The following is an 18,713-nucleotide window of genomic DNA, read 5'->3' on the forward strand; positions in this document are numbered from 1 at the left end:
CATTTTATTAACTCGCATAGCTTTGAGGCCTGTTTTGTAGGCCCGTGGTGTCTTGCTCTCTCTCTCTCTCAGTTTTATTTCAAATCAAATTCGATATATCATTTCGTTTTTCACAGTCGCTAACATAGTTTTAGACTCGGTTGAAAAAAAACGGGAAGAAAATCCGATGAAAGTTTCCGTTTATAGAACGAAATGAATTCTGAAAGGCTTGTATCTTCAAGGCCATTGAGTCTGTTTCACACCTTTATCTTCAATCTAAGTCGCCATCTGATTTCATTTTTATCGATGGTTTTAGACTCGGTAAAAGAAATAATTGAGAACATTCACGCACACACGGGAAATTGCAGAGATATATTTTAAAAATTGCGCCACGTTGATATACGAAAATACACCGCCTAAAATAACAGGCATACAGTATATATCTTCGTCATTTCATTCGACATTATTACCCGGAAGTAAAATATGTTTCAGGAAATTACCGAGAGATATTTCTTCGATTTTCTAAATTATTTATATGCGCATACACTTTAAATAGCTTTATTTGAAATATTTAATTTTCACAATGTAATTTATTTGTCATTTGATGATCGGCAAAATGATAGCACAAACACAATACTATTTGCAGGAAGAATGTCGTATCAACCCTCCGACGGCGCTACGGACGCAGACAACGAATCACACCTCACGTCTATGGACGCGAATAGCAACATCCGCACGAATCAGTCATCAATGATTTTCATTGACATGCCTGGAGGCACAGGGAAGACGTTTCTTATTAACCTGATTCTCTCTAAAGTGAGAGCGAGTGGAGAAGTTGCCCTTGCAGTGGCCTCATCTGGCATAGCTGCTACCCTCATGCCTGGTGGAAGAACAGCGCACTCAAGGTTCCAAATCCCTCTGACACCGAGGGAAGATGGCGTATGCAACATCGATAAAAATTCCACTATCGCAGACCTCTTTCGAAGTACAAAACCCATCGTGTGGGATGAGTGTCCTATGATCAGGAGACAGAGTTTCGAGGCTGTGGATCGCACGTTGCGTGATGTATGTGACAAAGACGAGCCTTTTGGAGGGATCTTGACGATATGCTGTGGTGATTTCCGTCAACGTGATCGGAGATAAGGGCCGAAATCACGTGTCACAGGTAAGTGATTTAGAACGCTGGAGAGGTGAGCCTTATGGCTTGCTGGCTCAAATAATCTCCCTGATGATGTCCAGCGTTCGCTTTAGTTCTATTCTCATATCTATTCAAACTGACATTGACCCAACGGGTCATGGGTCGTCTAGGGGTAGCATCATCATCATCATTGGCTGAGGTGTAGCATCATTGGCTGAGGGGTAGCATCATTGGCTGAGGGGTAGCATCATTGGCTGAGGGGTAGCATCATTGGCTGAGGGGTAGCATCATTGGCTGAGGTGTAGCATCATTGGCTGAGGGGTAGCATCATTGGCTGAGGGGTAGCATCATTGGCTGAGGGGTAGCATCATTGGATGAGGGGTAGCATCATTGGCTGAGGGGTAGCATCATTGGCTGAGGGGTAGCATCATTGGCTGAGGGGTAGCATCATTGGCTGAGGGGTAGCATCATTGGCTGAGGGGTAGCATCATTGGCTGAGGGGTAGCATCATTGGCTGAGGTGTAGCATCATTGGCTGAGGGGTAGCATCATTGGCTGAGGGGTAGCATCATTGGCTGAGGGGTAGCATCATTGGCTGAGGGGTGGCATCATTGGCTGCGGGGTGGCATCATTGGCTGAGGGGTCTTCTCCTCACTGCTCATTACTAAAAACTGCTCTTCTATGTGAGGATTGATAAATAAAAGCAATTAGAACCAGTAAATTTAGTTTTATATGGCATTTTGCCTCTCTATTAGAAAGTGTGAGAAAATTATATATCTTCACCATAGGTTGACCTTTGACCCCCACTGTAACCATGGTAACCCCTTAATTATATATAATAACATTGACCCAACGGGTCATGGGCCGTCTAGTATATATATATATATATATATATATATATATATATATATATATATATATATATATATGTAGCGGCTACCGCTGGGTTTTCACAATCGCCTTGCACCTATCAAGGACGCGGAGCGATCACCATGCCGGGCTCGTCCAGGACGCCCGGGCAGGCTCGCCCTCAACTTGCCAGGCCGCAGCCAGGACGCTGGGCCACGCCCCCTCTCGCCTTTCCTGGGCAAACGCTCCGGGATAATATGTATATATATTGCTGCCCGATAAACGGGCTTTTCAGAGTGCCTGAGTGTTTGGTTTGATTAAAGCAATTCGGATGAATTCCAGCTTTTTGTCGCGTCCATTCTTCCGATCGACGTGGGAGCCCCAGCTCCTTCATTGGTGACCTACCGACATGGACACGGCAGTCGCCCTTAAACTGCCTACCTTCTGGGAGGCTCACGCGGCGGTTTGGTTCGCACAGGCGGATTCCCTGTTCGCCCTGCGAGGCATCACGGCCGACGACACCCGCTTCCACCATGTGGTAGCAGCGCTCGGTTCGGCCACCGCGGCCCGCGCCCTGAGCCTCCTCGAGAGCCCGCCAGCCACTGACAAATACGGCGCGATTAAGAAGCTTCTCCCCGACGCTTTCGCCCTCCCATCGGCGGAACGCGCACGGCGCCTGCTCGACCTGCCCGAGCTCGGCGACACGCGCCCTTCCGAGCGAATGGACTACATGCTTTCACTGCTCGGCGAGCACTCTTCGGCATTCCTGTTCCGGGAGCTGTTCCTCCGTCAGCTGCCTAACCCGGTACGCCTCGCCCTGGCAAGCACGGCGATCACAGATCCCCGGGCCCTTGCCAGAGAAGCCGACAAGATCTCCGCCGCAGGACAGCGCATCGCAGCGGCGACATGGGACCCACCGCCGTCCGACGCAACACCCATGGCGCCCGAGCACCCGGCACGGTCGACGACCGAACTGCCGACGCAATTGGCGGCCGCTACACCGAGCCGACCACCTCCAGCACGACGACCGGGGCCTCCACCTGACCAAGCGTGGTGTTACTATCATGCCAGGTTCGGACAGAAGGCCCGGACATGCCGACCCCCGTGCACCTTCGGCAGGCCGGGAAACGGCCGGGCCGGCGTTCATTACCAGCCATGAGCGCCGGCCACACGGGCAACTTACTGTTCATCACGGATAAAGCGTCCGGACGGCGCTTCCTGTGCGACACCGGCGCCCAACTGAGCGTCATACCCGCCTCTGACCAGGACAGGCAATCCGCGGTTTGCGGCCCCTCCTTGGTTGCGGCCAACGGATCGACCATCCGCACCTTCGGCCCACGCAACGTCACCCTCTGCTTCGGCGGCCAACGCTTTGCTTGGACGTTTGTAACCGCAAACGTGCCCATTGCTCTGCTAGGCGCCGACTTCCTCTGCGCACACGGACTGCTGGTGGACGTCCAACGGCATCGTTTAATCAACGCCGAAACCTTCAGCTCCCTGGTATGCACATTGAGCAGCTCCGCGCCGACCGAGCTGGCATGCGCCGTCCTGGCGGCGAACGAGTTTGCTCGCCTGCTCACGGAGTTCCCGGCCCTCACGAGGCCGACGTTTTCGGCCGTCGCAGTACGGCATGGGATCGAGCACCACATACCAACCACGGGCCCGCCGGTCTATGCCAGGGCCCGCCGCCTCGACCCAGCCAAGCTCGCCGTGGCGAAGGCCAAATTCGACGCGTTGGAGCACCTCGGCATCGTGCGGCGCTCCGATAGCGCGTGGGCCTCGCCACTGCACATCGTGCCAAAGCCGGGGGGTGGATGGCGCCCGTGTGGCGACTACCGCCGTCTCAATGACGCTACCACCCCCGACAGGTACCCGATCCCGCATATCCAAGACTTCTCCGCCCGTCTGGCGGGACGGGTCATTTTTTCGAAAATTGATCTCATACGGGGATATCACCAGGTACCTGTCAGGGCGGCCGACATCCCTAAAACGGCAGTCATCATGCCGTTCGGCTTATTCGAATTCTTGCGGATGCCGTTTGGTCTCAAGAACGCGGCTCAGGCGTTCCAGCGCTTGATGGACGGCGTGCTGCGTGACCTGCCGTTCCTTTTCGTTTACCTGGACGACATCCTCGTCGCCAGCACGTCCCGGGCCGAGCACCTCCTCCACCTCCGAACACTGTTCGGGCGCCTCAGCGAGCACGGCCTCATCGTCAACCCGGCCAAATGCCACTTCGGCACGACGGCCGTTGATTTTTTGGGGTACCACATCACCAAGAACGGGGCCATGCCGCTGCCAACCAAGGTCGAGGCCATCACCACGTTCCCGCGTCCCTGCACCATAAAGGCCCTGCAGGAATTCCTGGGAATGGTGAATTTTTATCACCGCTTCGTGCCCCGCGCTGCTCAACTCATGCGGCCCCTCTACGAAGCCCTCCGGGGCAAGCCGGCCAAGCACGACATCGCCTGGTCCGCAGCAATGGATGCGGCCTTCCAAAGCTCAAAGCGGGCCCTCGCCGACGCAACACTGCTCGCTCACCCGGTGCTCAACGCTCCCATCGCCCTCACCACGGATGCCTCCGACTACGCGGTGGGCGCCGTACATGAGCAATGGGTGAACGGGGTTTGGCAGCCACTCGTTTTTTTCAGCCGGCAGCTCCGGCCGAACGAGCTCAAATACAGCACGTTTGACCGGGAGCTCCTCGGTCTACACCTGGCCGTCTGCCATTTCCGCCACCTCCTGGAGGGCCGACCTTTGACGGCGTTCGTCGACCACAAGCCGTTGGTTTACGCCATGGCCAAGGTCACGGAGCCGTGGTCGGCCCGCCAACAGCGCCACCTCTCCGCTGTGTCGGAGTTTACCACGGACATCCGGCACGTCGCCGGCAAAAACAATGCCGTGGCCGACTGTCTTTCCCGGGCCAGCGCGAACGCGGTCCACCTGGGCGTGGACTTTGCGCTTATGGCGGCGGACCAAACCACCGACAACACGGTGCAAGCCCTCCGGGCGGCGGACACGGGCCTCCGCCTGGCCGACATCCCCTTCGCGGACACTGTCCTGCTCTGCGACATCTCCCAAGGCCAGCCTCGCCCCATCGTGCCCGTCACCTGGCAACGCCGCATCTTCGCCTCCCTCCACGGCCTTTCCCACCCGGGCCGGAAAGCTTCCCAGAAGCTGGTGTCGGCGCGATTCGTCTGGCACGGCCTTCGTCGGGACGTCAGTGATTGGACCAGCACCTGCACGGCCTGCCAACGGGCCAAGGTCCACCGACACACCCAGGCCCCGCTGGCACCTTTCACCATGCCCGAACGACGTTTCGACCACGTCAACGTGGATCTGGTGGGCCCCCTCCCCCCGTCACGGGGGTTCACACACCTGCTCACCATGGTGGACAGGACCACCAGGTGGCCGGAGGCCGTTCCCCTCGTCTCCACCACCACCGCCGACGTGGCGCAGGCTTTCATCGCCACCTGGGTCGCCCGTTTCGGCGCACCGGCGGACATCTCGTCAGACCGCGGACCACAGTTCACCTCCGAGCTGTGGGGCGCGGTCGCCCGCAACCTGGGGGTCAAGCTCCACCGTACTACGGCCTACCACCCCCAAGCAAACGGGTTGTGCGAGCGATTCCACCGCTCCATGAAGGCCGCGCTCATGGCCGGCCTTCAAGACGGCGGTTGGGCCGACCGACTGCCGTGGGTCCTTTTGGGCCTCCGCACGGCCCCCAAGGAGGACCTCCAGGCATCCACCGCCGAGCTTGTCTATGGCCAGGCGCTACGCATCCCGGGCGAATTCGTGCCCGACGCTACCAGTCCCTGGTCCGCAGCTCACCAGCGCTCGGACCTCCAGGAGGCCGCCCGACGGTTTTCCCCCGTGCCAACATCCCACCACGGTGACCCCCAGTCCTACGTCCCCCCAGCACTTCGCACAGTGGAGTATGTTTTTGTGCGTCACGACGCACATCGGGGGCCACTCCGGCCGCCGTACGACGGGCCCTTCCGGGTGCTGCGACCGGACGACAAGTCGTTCGTCATCGACATCGGCGGCAGGCCGGACCGGATTGCTGTGGACCGCCTCAAGCCGGCGCACGTGGACGTCGACCACCCACCACGGGTGGCCCTTCCGCCGCGGCGAGGCCGCCCCCCATCCACGGTGCCCCCCACTCGACCACCCACCACCACACCGGACCCCCTCCCACGACCCGCCAGGGGTCGCTTCGGCCGGGTTATCAGGACCCCCCTCAAATTGACCCTGCCGGTGCAAGTCGATTCTGGGGGGGCGTGTGTAGCGGCTACCACTGGGTTTTCACAATCGCCTTGCACCTATCAAGGACGCGGAGCGATCACCATGCCGGGCTCGTCCAGGACGCCCGGGCAGGCCCGCGCTCAACTTGCCAGGCCTCGGTCGGGACGCCCGGGCATGCCCGGGCATGCCCGGGCAGGCTCGCCCTCAACTTGCCAGGCCGCAGCCAGGACGCTGGGCCACGCCCCCTCTCGCCTTTCCTGGGCAAATGCTCCGGGATAATATGTATATATATTGCTGCCCGATAAACGGGCTTTTCAGAGTGCCTGAGTGTTTGGTTTGATTAAAGCAACTCGGATGAATTCCAGCTTTTTGTCGCGTCCATTCTTCCGATCGACGTGGGAGCCCCAGCTCCTTCATATATATATATATATATATATATGTATATATATATATATATACTAGCTTGGCTCGGCTCGCGCAGCGTCGATACTGAGGAGCGGCCTTATTTTAGCTGAGGCTAATGACTGTACCTGAGTTTCTGTGTTGTCATGATTTTCACCAATCATAATACAAACAATTACTTGGCACAAATGTATTTGTTGTGTTTGTGATATTACATTTTTATAGGCAATTTAGGTTGAAGATTTAGGTTGAATGTTTTTTTGTCAAGAAAGAACCCCTCAGCACATACATAGGGGAGGGGTAGGTGCAGACTGGAAGTTTGGGACGATTACACCTCAACACCACGTAATTCAAAACACCTCACCACCAACTAATTCAAAACACCGCACCACCACGTAATTAAAAACACCTCAACACCACGTCATTTAAAAACACATCACCACCAAGTAATTCAAAACACCTCACCACCACATAATTCAAAACACCTCAACACCAACTAATTCAAAACACCTCACCACCACCTAATTAAAAACACTTCACCACCACGTAATTATAAATACCTTACCACCACGTAATTTAAAACACCTTAACACCAACTAATTCAAAACACCTTAACACCAACTAATTAAAAACACCTCACCACCACCTAATTAAAAACACTTCACTACCACGTAATTCAAAACACCTCACCACCACATAATTCAAAACACCTTAACACCAACTAATTCAAAACACCTCACCACCACCTAATTAAAAACACTTCACTCCCACGTAATTATAAATACGTCACCACCACGTAATTTAAAACACCTCACCACCACGTAATTTAAAACACCTCACCACCACGTAATTTAAAACACCTCACCACCACGTAATTTAAAACACCTCACCACCACGTAATTTAAAACACCTCACCACCACGTAATTTAAAACACCTCACCACCACGTAATTTAAAACACCTCACCACCACGTAATTTAAAACACCTCACCACCATGTGATTTAAAACACCTCACCACCACGTGATATTAAAACCACTATGATGTTATTAAAAACACTTCACAACCACGGAAACAAAAGTTTGAGGGAGTCGTTAAGTGACAACACAGACACTGCCCAGATGTGTAGATATATAGATAAATGACTGTACCCGAGTTGCCATTTTGTCATGGTTTAAACCAATCATAATTCAAACACTTATTTTGCACAAATGTATTTGTAATATACGTGATATCACATTTTATAAACAATTGAATTTGAAAAAAAAAAATTCCCCAAAAAATTCCAAAATAAAAAAAAACAAATTGGAAATTTTTTCAAAACAAATACCCTTAGGACATACCGACGGGAGAGATATGTGCATTCCAGAAGTTTGGTACGATTTCTCAAAAGTTTGAGAAAGTAGTTCAGTGACAACACAGGACAACACAACACAACACAACACAACACAGGACAGACGCTGCACAGATATATATATATATATATATATATATATATATATATATATATATATATATATATATATATATATATATATATATATATTGTTACGGTACGCGGTTAAAGATGGTATGTTTGCCGAGCGGAGGCTCCACGACCGAACAGTTATTCCCCTAACTAAAACCCAATTTACCCCAAACTTTGGCCGGATCGCGCCACCGCTATTCAATCGGGAAAACTCTAAAGCGACCGAATGCAAAGAGGAAGAAGACGTACAGAAGAGTAACTGGATTTATTATTTACACACATATAAGCAAGAAGAAAGCAGTCACGTTTATTTATAGGGACATGAGACGCAGGTGACACAGTGAAATCTTTAGCTTATACAGACTTATTGTTACTACCCAGGACAGCACGAACAAAACAAACTCACGTACGCAAATGGATGGAAATTGCAGGCAGGAATGACAGGAGGTGGGTGGCTGGAGGAAGGCACGGAGCTGGCTGGAGTTTGATCCCGCACGGGACGTCGGGCTGGATCTCGACGGCCGCCGATGCCACCGATCCTATCGTGTGCGCGGGGTAGCGGGTCGGAGCTGCTTGGTGGAGCCAAGCCAACGCTGCTGGTGGGGGGTCTGGCGTGACGGGTTCTCTCTCCCTCTCTCACTAACTCCAGGACTCTTTCTCTCTTGCTTAGTCCAACTCTTCCTCACCACCGACCACTCAACGCAACCCCTCCACTCTACGCAAACACTGACCACCACTGACGACCAACCCAGCTCTGACCAAAGAAAACCACACACTCCGCTCTTGTCGTAGCTCATCCCGTCAAAGCTCATCTGCCTTTTTGGAACGCCCCAGCTGCGGGTTATATAGGCCCCGCCCCTCAACCTTCGCGAACCTCCTTGATGCTTCTCTCCACACCCTCTCCAAGTCCAACCCCTTGTTCGTGGTTGGTTGAGTGGGGCTGACTCACTCCTCCCCTCTATGACGAGGTGGGGACTCGCCTTTCTTCCCCAACCCTGCCTCGTGGCCAATGGCGGCAATTGTTGGTTGGCAATGCGAATGGCAATTGACGAAAGGGGAAATGGAGGTTTTTGGGAATGGGAATGAAGGGAATCTATCTTTTTCACTTGGTGCAATGGAGTATTTAAGTTAATGGGAGACACAGCCTTACTCTAAGACACATAATAAGATATAAGCTACTGAACAAGGGTATTCTATGATTAGCTGACGTGTATGCTTTTGGACTAATTACCGAGACGCCCTTTTTACCTTTATACAACTCTGGAGGCAGGAGGGGCCATATCCAACAATGTTCATCACCATCTCCAATACAATACAACACAATCAAAAAAATGCAATCCTCATATCCGCAACAATATATACAGTATATACATACATACAAAGAATTTAAAAAAGTAGGCCCCTCCTGTACTACGGTTATACAATTGCTTATACACCTCCCTGTTCCTTCGTTTTCTGCTCACTTGGCTGTCAATCCCCTATTCTTCAGTTCCTGCTTCTGAATCTGTTCTGGAATCCTTCATCCCCTTGGCGTCCATGCCCTCACTTCAGGGAATTTCCCAGATAGTTTTCATGGTTTCTCCTCAATTTGCTCATCAAATCACTCCATTAAAAAAAATTCAATCTCTTGCAGTTCTTCCTTTCTACATTCCCTAAACTCACCTGTATTCCAGCCCTTCTCTAACGTTTTCAAATGCATATCCGACTTGAAAATCACAAGAAACTCATTTTGCAATAAATGTTCGTGTTTCCATTAATCGTCCAACACTTTCTAAAATCGCAACTCACCCCTCCCCTCCGAAACCCTCCCCTCACCTCTCCCCCCGCCCTCCCCTCCTAAACGCCTCTCACCCCTCCACTTCAAATCTCCCCTCTCACCCCTCCCTTCCAAAACTCCCCCTTTCCCCTTCCTCTCCCCTCCCAAACTCCCCCCTCCACTCCTGAATTACCCTCGCACCCCTCCCCTTCAAAACTCCCCACCCTCCATTTTTCTCCAATTCTCCCCTCTTATCCCTTCTCCTCAAACCGGCCTCCACCCCGCTTCCTCTCCCTTCCAACTCATACCTCCAACTCTTCTAACCTTCTTCCTCTCTCTGCCCCACCTCAAACAACACCTCACTGTTCCTCACCCAATCACCATCAAACCTTTTGTCCTCATTGTCCTTCGCTTTCTCCTAGCTCTTCTGAAATCTCCAACACACTATCAACAGCTCTCCCACCCTTGTCCTCCTCTTCATCTTACCCCACCCCTCCCCTCCCCTGTCCTGTATCCGATGTTCCCCCTTCCTCTTCATTAACGGTATGGACCTCAAACATCTGGGGCCTTCGCTCAAACCTGACTGATCTGTCCATGCAGGTTGCTTCTGACAATCTAGACTTGATCTGCTTAACAGAAACTTTCCTCCTTCAAGATGTCTCTGATTCCTTAATATCTCTTCCTGGTTACTCCCTCCTCCGGTATGATAGACCTGAGCCTCGTCCAGGTGGTGGGATATCTTTATCAAAAACTCTTCCTCACTCTCCTTGCACTGCCCTCTCTCCACCCCACCCCCAGGAGTACCTCTGGCTACGGCTTCCTCTCCGCTCCCACCTTTTGTTCATATGTGTTCTGTACCGTCCTCCAAACAGTGATGACTCAATTTACATCTCGCTGTCTGATATTACATGGACCAACTTCTATCTATTCATCCCAACTCTCTCTTCCTCACATGTGGTGATTTCAATTGTCATCATGCCAGTTGGCTGGGTGTGGGTACCTCTCTCACAAGCCATGGCTCCTCAGCAAAGGACTTCTGAGACTCACTGGAATTGACACAATCTGTCAATTTCCAGAACCAGATCTCAGTCAATGGAGCATCTTCTCATCTGGACCTGGTTATGACTAACTTCCCTGCAAATGTCTGCTGCTCTTCTTCTGCTCCAATCGGTTCTTCTTAGCATGTGCTTGTTAAAGTTGACATCTCTCTGACCATTCTCAGAGAGCCTCCTCAGTGTCGACGAGACTGGCATTTCACTCAGGCCAACTGGCACGGTCTGCAAGCAGCCATCAATCATCTGGACTGGTCTCCCATTTCCACTGCCTCTGAAATCAACTCTTCCTGGGAATTCTTCCAAAGTGAATTGCGCTCGCTCTCTCTCATGCACAGATTTATCCGATCTCATCTTCAGTTGTCTTACCCTTCCTCCTGCCCATGGTACACTGAATGTTGTGCTGAGGCAGTTGCCCTGAAACAACTTGCTTTTGCCTCTTGGAAGGCAAATCCAACTGAAGGTAATCTCAGTTCCTTCCACCAAGCTCGGAACCAGAGTGTGTCTACCCTCAGGAGAGCCAAGAAGCACCATCTCGCTACTCTCAAGACTGAACTCTCAAACCTGTCTCCCTCCTCCAAATCCTGGTGGTGTCTGGTCAAATCTGTTTCTGGTGTTTGTTCCCCCTTCATCCACTTCCTTACCTCAAACGGCTACACAGCTGACGCCGCACGTGAAAAAGCCGAATGTCTCAACTCTGTGTTTGCCTCAAAATCTTGTGTCCCAAACCCATCTCTCTCTGCACCCACCTTACCCAGTCGAACCCAGCTGCTCATGAACTCTATGCCCTTCTCTCCTGACAAGTTGGAGAAGTTTCTGTCAAACCTCCACTCTGATTCTGCAACTGGACCAGACGGCATCAGCCCACGGGTCCTAAAATCCTGCACTGCTGCTCTATCTCACCGTCTCTCTGTTCTCTTCACCCTCTCTTTTGCTCAAGGTCATCTACCATCTGCTTGGAAATTGGCCAACATTACCGCTTTACACAACAAAGGTGCAAAAACAGATCCTTGCAACTACAGACCAATCAGCCTGCTCCCAATAATCAGCAAGGTCATGGAATCAATCATCGCTTCTGATATTTAATCCTTCCTCTTCTCCAATGGCTTGATCTCTGATCATCAATGTGGATTCAGACGAGGTCACTCTTCCCTGGACATGCTGCTTCTGATGTCTCAACAATGGATGAAGGCCCTCAACACCAAACAGGAAATCAGAGCTGTCTCACTTGACATATCACGTGCCTTCGATACGGTCTGGCACCCCGCTCTGCTCACCAAACTCTCCTCCTATGGTATCCATGGAAACCTCCACACATGGCTTGCCGATTTCTTCTCTAGTCGCAGTCAACGTATGGCCCTGAATGGAATTCTCTCATCTCCCCCTTCCTGTTCAGGCTGGAGTTCCTCAAGGCAGTGTTCTGGGCCCTGTGCTTTTTCTGGTCTTCATCAATGATCTCTCTGACACTCTGGCAGACCTGGACAACATCACAAACTGGTCAAACAAGTGGAACATGTCTTTCAATCTTGACAAATCTCACACTCTTACTGTGTGTCTCCGAAAAGATCGTCTGGAAAATCCTCCCATCTACTTTCTGAACAATACTCTTGAAGAGGTTCTGTCACTCAAGCTTTTGGGTCTTACTATCTGCTGTGATCTCTCCCAGGAAAACCTCATTTCCAAGCTTTCCTCCAAAGCCAGTCACCATCTGTGCATCCTCCATCATGCGAAGTCCTTTCTTGGCACCTCTGAGCGCCTCACCACATACAAGGCTTTCATCCGCAGCTCAATGGAATACTGTTCTCCCCACTGGGCCGGTGCTCCTGCCTCATACCTAGCTCGGCTTCACGCTGTTGAAACCAAAGCTTTCAGAATCATTGGAATCTCCCACGATGAAGCTCACTCCAAGGGCCTTTCAGTCACTCACCGCAGACAGGTTGGTGGTCTTTCTGTCTTCTACTGACTCCTCTCCGGCTTTGCTCCCCCAGCTTTCTCTGTGCTCTGTACCCCAAATATTCCTACAGGTCGCTCAAGATCTGCCAGCAACCCTCTCATGGTTAAACTGCCAAATCAACTCTCTATTCACCTTCTCTCCTTCATTCCTCTTTTCTCCCACCTCTGGAACAAACTCCCTCACTCTCTTCAATCCCACTCATCCCTCTAGGTCTTTGAAACAGCTGTTCACCACCATCTCCTTTCTTTCCCCATCCAAAACCTTGATCTTTTCTACCCCCGTTAAAACACCCCAAATCCACCTCTTTCAATCTCCAACTTCTGTCCTGAAAATTCTCGTTGTCAATTTATTTTATACTGTGTACCTCTTCCCTCCCTTCCCCTCCCCCACCGGTCCTCTCCCTTCCACATATCTGCCGACATTCCTGCTCTCTACTGTTGTTGTGCTTGTATGTTTTCCTCTCTCCCCCCCCCTTGTTGTCTCCCGCTTCCTTTATTTATTGTACGTTTTATGGGTCAGTGCATGCTTTCATGTGTAATGTGTTTGCAGCACGAGAGCCGACCCTCCCTCTGACCGACGGGTCGACCCCGACTACAACACTACCCTTACCGTCGTATACGACTCGCTCTGGGTGTCATGTACACTTCCCAGCACAATACTCCTGAGAGACCATTTCTCTTTGCTGTGACTTATATTTTTACATGGGCAGTCAACATTCCTTATTCTACAGGGGACAGATAGCCGAGACGGTGTTAACTCTGAGGCAACCAACCAAATATACAGCAGTTATTTTTGGCGTGTGCGCGGGATGGAAGGATGCAAAGTGCTTACCTGAACGGAAGCACACAGGTTTATTCCCCAACCCACAACGAATAAACGAACACAACAAATTAAAAATGCCACACAATGAATTTAATGAAAAGAAATCAAAGAATATAATGAATGCTGAGGTAAAACTAATATTCTCTACTGTGAGACGTCTCCATTCAGTCGCAAATACAAACACACAAGAAAATAAAATGTTTCTTTTAGCCAGCCAGCGCTCAGCTTTGGCCTCAATTAAGACTTTTAGTAGCTTGGCTGCGCGTCAAGGGCACGACAAGCATGAAGCGAACAGATTAGACAGCCTCCTTTCGATTCTCTGCCGTCAAGTGCAACGCGGCCTTCAGCTTCCAAGAGTCCAGCAGTCTTCCAAAACCTGCAGAACACTGCCGGCAAGGCAATGAGTTCCGCGCTTCCCAAAACAGCCAGCACCGATCGTCCACGATCAGACCAAAAATGGCACACTTCTTCTCTGAGCAAAGTACAACTGGGTTTGACCATCTCCGTGTACCGTGTAGAGCGTTTCCATGGGCAAAATGGCACACTTCTTCTCTGGGCAAAGTACAACTGGGAGAGAGCAACGAGATGCGCTCTTCTTCCTCTGCTCTCCTCCAAAGCGCTCAAACTCCATGACCCAACTGAACCAACAATGGCCAGCGTCCTGTTGAAGCACATGAGAGAACCACTCATTTTTGCAACGGCCCTTTCCCTCCAGAACCTTCTCTGCTCTGACGTCACCCCAACCAATCGCAAGCTCAGGGGCGTGGCCTGCCGGCTTTGCTTGGTGTGAGTATTCATTAAGGTGTGGCTTACTTGCCGATCGGCAATGTACGGGTACTGTCGGTGGTTGTGGTGGTTTAATGGAGGTTTTGCATGGCCTGCCTGGAAGTAAATGTTGTTTAATGGGTGAAATCACTGAGGGAATATCACGTACTGGGGAAAACCAACTTTAATCCCTATCTAGTTAGCACAGCTTCACCCCTTGTGTGAAGGCACATAAACAATCTTAAGCTCAAGTTTCCCTACTTAAATACATCGAGATGTCGCCTACACATCCACGGTCAATGCTATAACTATACAATCCTATCTTTACTATGGGATTCCATCATCTACCCCCACAAACGTAACAATATTTTAAAGGAAAGAGAAAGAGAACTTGGCAAGAGAAGAGGAGGAGAACATTTGAACCTTCCGTTCTACTTACGCGCTCAGAGTGGGAGTACTGTAGCGACATCTTTCCTTTTGATTAGATAACATGAGTATGCTGTAACTCTGGTTTATCGGTGGACTTCCTGTACAGGGTTTGCCAGCAGGGGTTTAGGGAAGTTTACAGTTTCGGTTCAATAAAGACTCGAGTTCCATTAATACACAGATAAGAAGTTATTGAATGCTCACCTCTGTGGTCTTCCTCTGTCGAACAACACCTGTTTAGATTAGTTTAAATTTGAAGTTTAACCAGACTGACAGCTTTTCCATGTGTAAGACATCATCGTCATTCTAAAATTCATATTATGTAGACTTTAATATAGAATCGAAAACGGCTTGGCCGATCTCCATCAGATTTTACATATCTATCGAGGTAACCTGGATCAGGTCATGGACACAAAATATCTCCCAATGCCTTCCCCACCCGAGGGTGTGGAGACAACATACAGTGCTCACCGGTACCTGTGAAATAGCACAAGTGGTTTAACCACTGTGCTCTGGTGGAAGGAGGTACTTTTAACAGCATAATGCGGAGAAAGTGGGTATTACCATAGTTTGTGAAAAAGCATAAAGAAATATGAGTCACTGTTGTGATTTGTACTACGTACTGCGTAGTGACGTCTGGGGGCGTGGCTTTGGAGGTCGGTTGCTGCAAGTCATGATGGCAGTCTGTCCTGTGAGAGCTTGGTATCCTCTTAAATAAATAATTGGATTCAAGCTGTGTCCTGAACTTACTACAGTCACCGTGAAGGTTCATGTCGGATGTGGTTGGCACCGGTGGGCAAGTTATACAACGGATTTTATCCACTGGAAGCCTAAAAATAGTTTGTTAACGACCATGGGAGGCAAGACAGCTGACGTTTCGAGCATTAGCCTTTCGTCAGGTCAAATTTCTGAAGATGCTCTAACTATTAACTCATCGTATCACAGGAAAGAGCAAGGTGTCAGAGTCACAATCACTTGACTTCATCTTCATGGGTGCAGCAATCTTCAATTCCCCAAATTTACCACGACAAGACACTTCAATTTCGAACGGCCTTGAATTTTGGATTATTTTGTCCAAAAATGGCAGAGATGCTGTTTAAATATTTGAAGCTATGAGAAGGCATATCCGAAAAGGAGAAACAGGAAGTTGAACTAGATATCCATGATCACAAAGCGAGAGAACCAGGAAGTTCAACTAGATATCCATGCTCACAAAGCAAGAGAAACAGGAAGTTCAACTAGATATCCCTGATCACAAAGCGAGAGAACCAGGAAGTTCAACTAGATATCCCTGATCACAAAGTGAGAGAACCAGGAAGTTCAACTAGATATCCCTGATCACAAAGCGAGAGAACCAGGAAGTTCAACTAGATATCCCTGATCACAAAGCGAGAGAACCAGGAAGTTTAGCTCGATATCCATGATCACAAAGCGAGAGAACCAGGAAGTTCAACGAGATATCCCTGATCACAAAGCGAGAGAACCAGGAAGTTTAGCTCGATATCCATGAGCACAAAGCGAGAGAACTAGAAAGTTCAATTAGATATCCATGATCACAAAGCAAGAGAACCAGGAAGTTCAACTAGATATCTATGATCACAAAGCGAGAGAACCCGGAAGTTCAACTAGATATCCATGAGCACAAAGCGAGAGAACTAGGAAGTTCAATTAGATATCCATGATCACAAAGCAAGAGAACCAGGAAGTTCAACTAGATATCTATGATCACAAAGCGAGAGAACCAGGAAGTTCAACTAGATATCCCTGAACACAAAGCGAGAGAACCAGGAAGTTCAACTAGATATCCATGAACACAAAGCGAGAGAACCAGGAAGTTCATCTAGATATCCCTGATCACAAAGCGAGAGAACCAGGAAGTTCAACTAGATATCCCTGATCACAAAGCGAGAGAACCAGGAAGTTCAACTAGATATCCCTGATCACAAAGCGAGAGAACCAGGAAGTTTAGCTCGATATCCATGATCACAAAGCGAGAGAACCAGGAAGTTCAACTTGATATCCCTGATCACAAAGCGAGAGAACCAGGAAGTTTAGCTCGATATCCATGATCACAAAGCGAGAGAACTAGGAAGTTAAATTAGATATCCATGATCACAAAGCAAGAGAACCAGGAAGTTCAACTAGATATCTATGATCACAAAGCAAGAGAACCAGGAAGTTCAACTCGATATCTATGATCACAAAGCGAGAGAACCAGGAAGTTCAACTAGATATCCATGAACACAAAGCGAGAGAACCAGGAAGTTCAACTAGATATCCCTGATCACAAAGCGAGATAACCAGGAAGTTCAACTAGATATCCATGATCACAAAGCGAGAGAACCAGGAAGTATAGCTCGATATCCATGATCACAAAGCGAGAGAACCAGGAAGTTAATCTAGATATCCATGATCACAAAGCGAGAGTACCAGGAAGTTCATCTAGATATCCATGATCACAAAGCGAGAGAACCAGGAAGTTTAGCTCGATATCCATGATCGCAAAGTGAGAGAACCAGGAAGTTTAGCTCGATATCCATGATCACAAAGCGATCGGCAAGGGTAAGCCTCCTCTTCAGGGAAGGCTTAAACTTGACGATCTCCTGTGATTTATCCTTGGCCCGTGATCCAATGACGGCCATATTGTTTTTCGGATCTACCATATAGCCTTGACCTTCAACATTTCGGGATAAAGTGTAAATTAAGAAAATGTGTCCCTATCTACAATCGATCAAACTAAAATACACAACTTGGTGTCTGTCTGTCTGTCCGCGATGCATTTGGTCGTTACTTATCCAATCTCAACCAAAGTTGACAGGAGGATGAAGGGTCACATGATGGAGGTTGTTGCGACTTAAAACATTACAAGCCCCAAACACGTATGATTACCTTTTCAAACAGTCGCTATTGCTGTTTAACACTAAACAGAAAAGGAGGAAACCCGACATCCTTGAGGCATTACATGCTTATCGCGTCCCACACAGACTAATGGATCCGAGCCCAGATCTACTGTAATCTATATACCCAAGGAGATGTAACACCATGACCATTCCTGGCGCTTCCATAAGGAGCGGGAGTAGTCGTCGATAAAACTCAATGTCATGAAAATCGGAGGAAAATTCTTTATTTTATGATCAAAAACGTGTTTTTTGTTTAGATCACAATCCAAAAAAGTAGATCAAGGACACAAATCAAATATCAGGTGTCACAACTTCAGTGCAGGTACACTATTATTGTGCAAAAACATCTTGGAAGACCAAGCAGTCTTTGAGATTCCGTATTGGCAAAATTGAGCCATGACAAAAAACATGTTTCTTTATTCAGACCACCATTTGACCTTGACCTTTACCTCCGAGGGGTATGACGTTTGACCTTGACCTTTAACTCCCAGGGGTATGACGTTTGACTTTGACTCCGAGGGGTATGACATTTGACCTTGACCTTTAACTCTGAGGGGTATGATGTTTGACCTTGACCTTTAACTCCGAGGGGTATGACGTTTGACCTTGACCTTTAACTCTGAGCGGTATGACGTTTGACTTTGACCTTTAACTCCGAGGGGTATGACGTTTGACCTTGACCTTTAACTCCGAGGGGTATGATGTAAATTGAGCATAAATGCAGCTTGTCCTAAACTATCTAAAGAGGGGGATTTTGTTCCGATCAACCAAACTTTGGTGAAGTTATCGTGCAAAATGTTAAAATGATTATAATTCGGTCATGACCTTGAAATTAGGTCAATGTAAAAATAGGTCAATCCCGTGTAATTTATATTTACATTATTTGTGCAAAATGTTATTCCGAAAGTCCCACCTGGCTCCGAATAACGGCGTGAAATTGATACAGTGGAAATTTGGAGTGTG

The sequence above is a fragment of the Myxine glutinosa genome, chromosome 13, assembly GCF_964187855.1.
Source record: "Myxine glutinosa chromosome 13, kmMyxGlut1.1, whole genome shotgun sequence".
NCBI lineage: Eukaryota > Metazoa > Chordata > Myxini > Myxiniformes > Myxinidae > Myxine > Myxine glutinosa.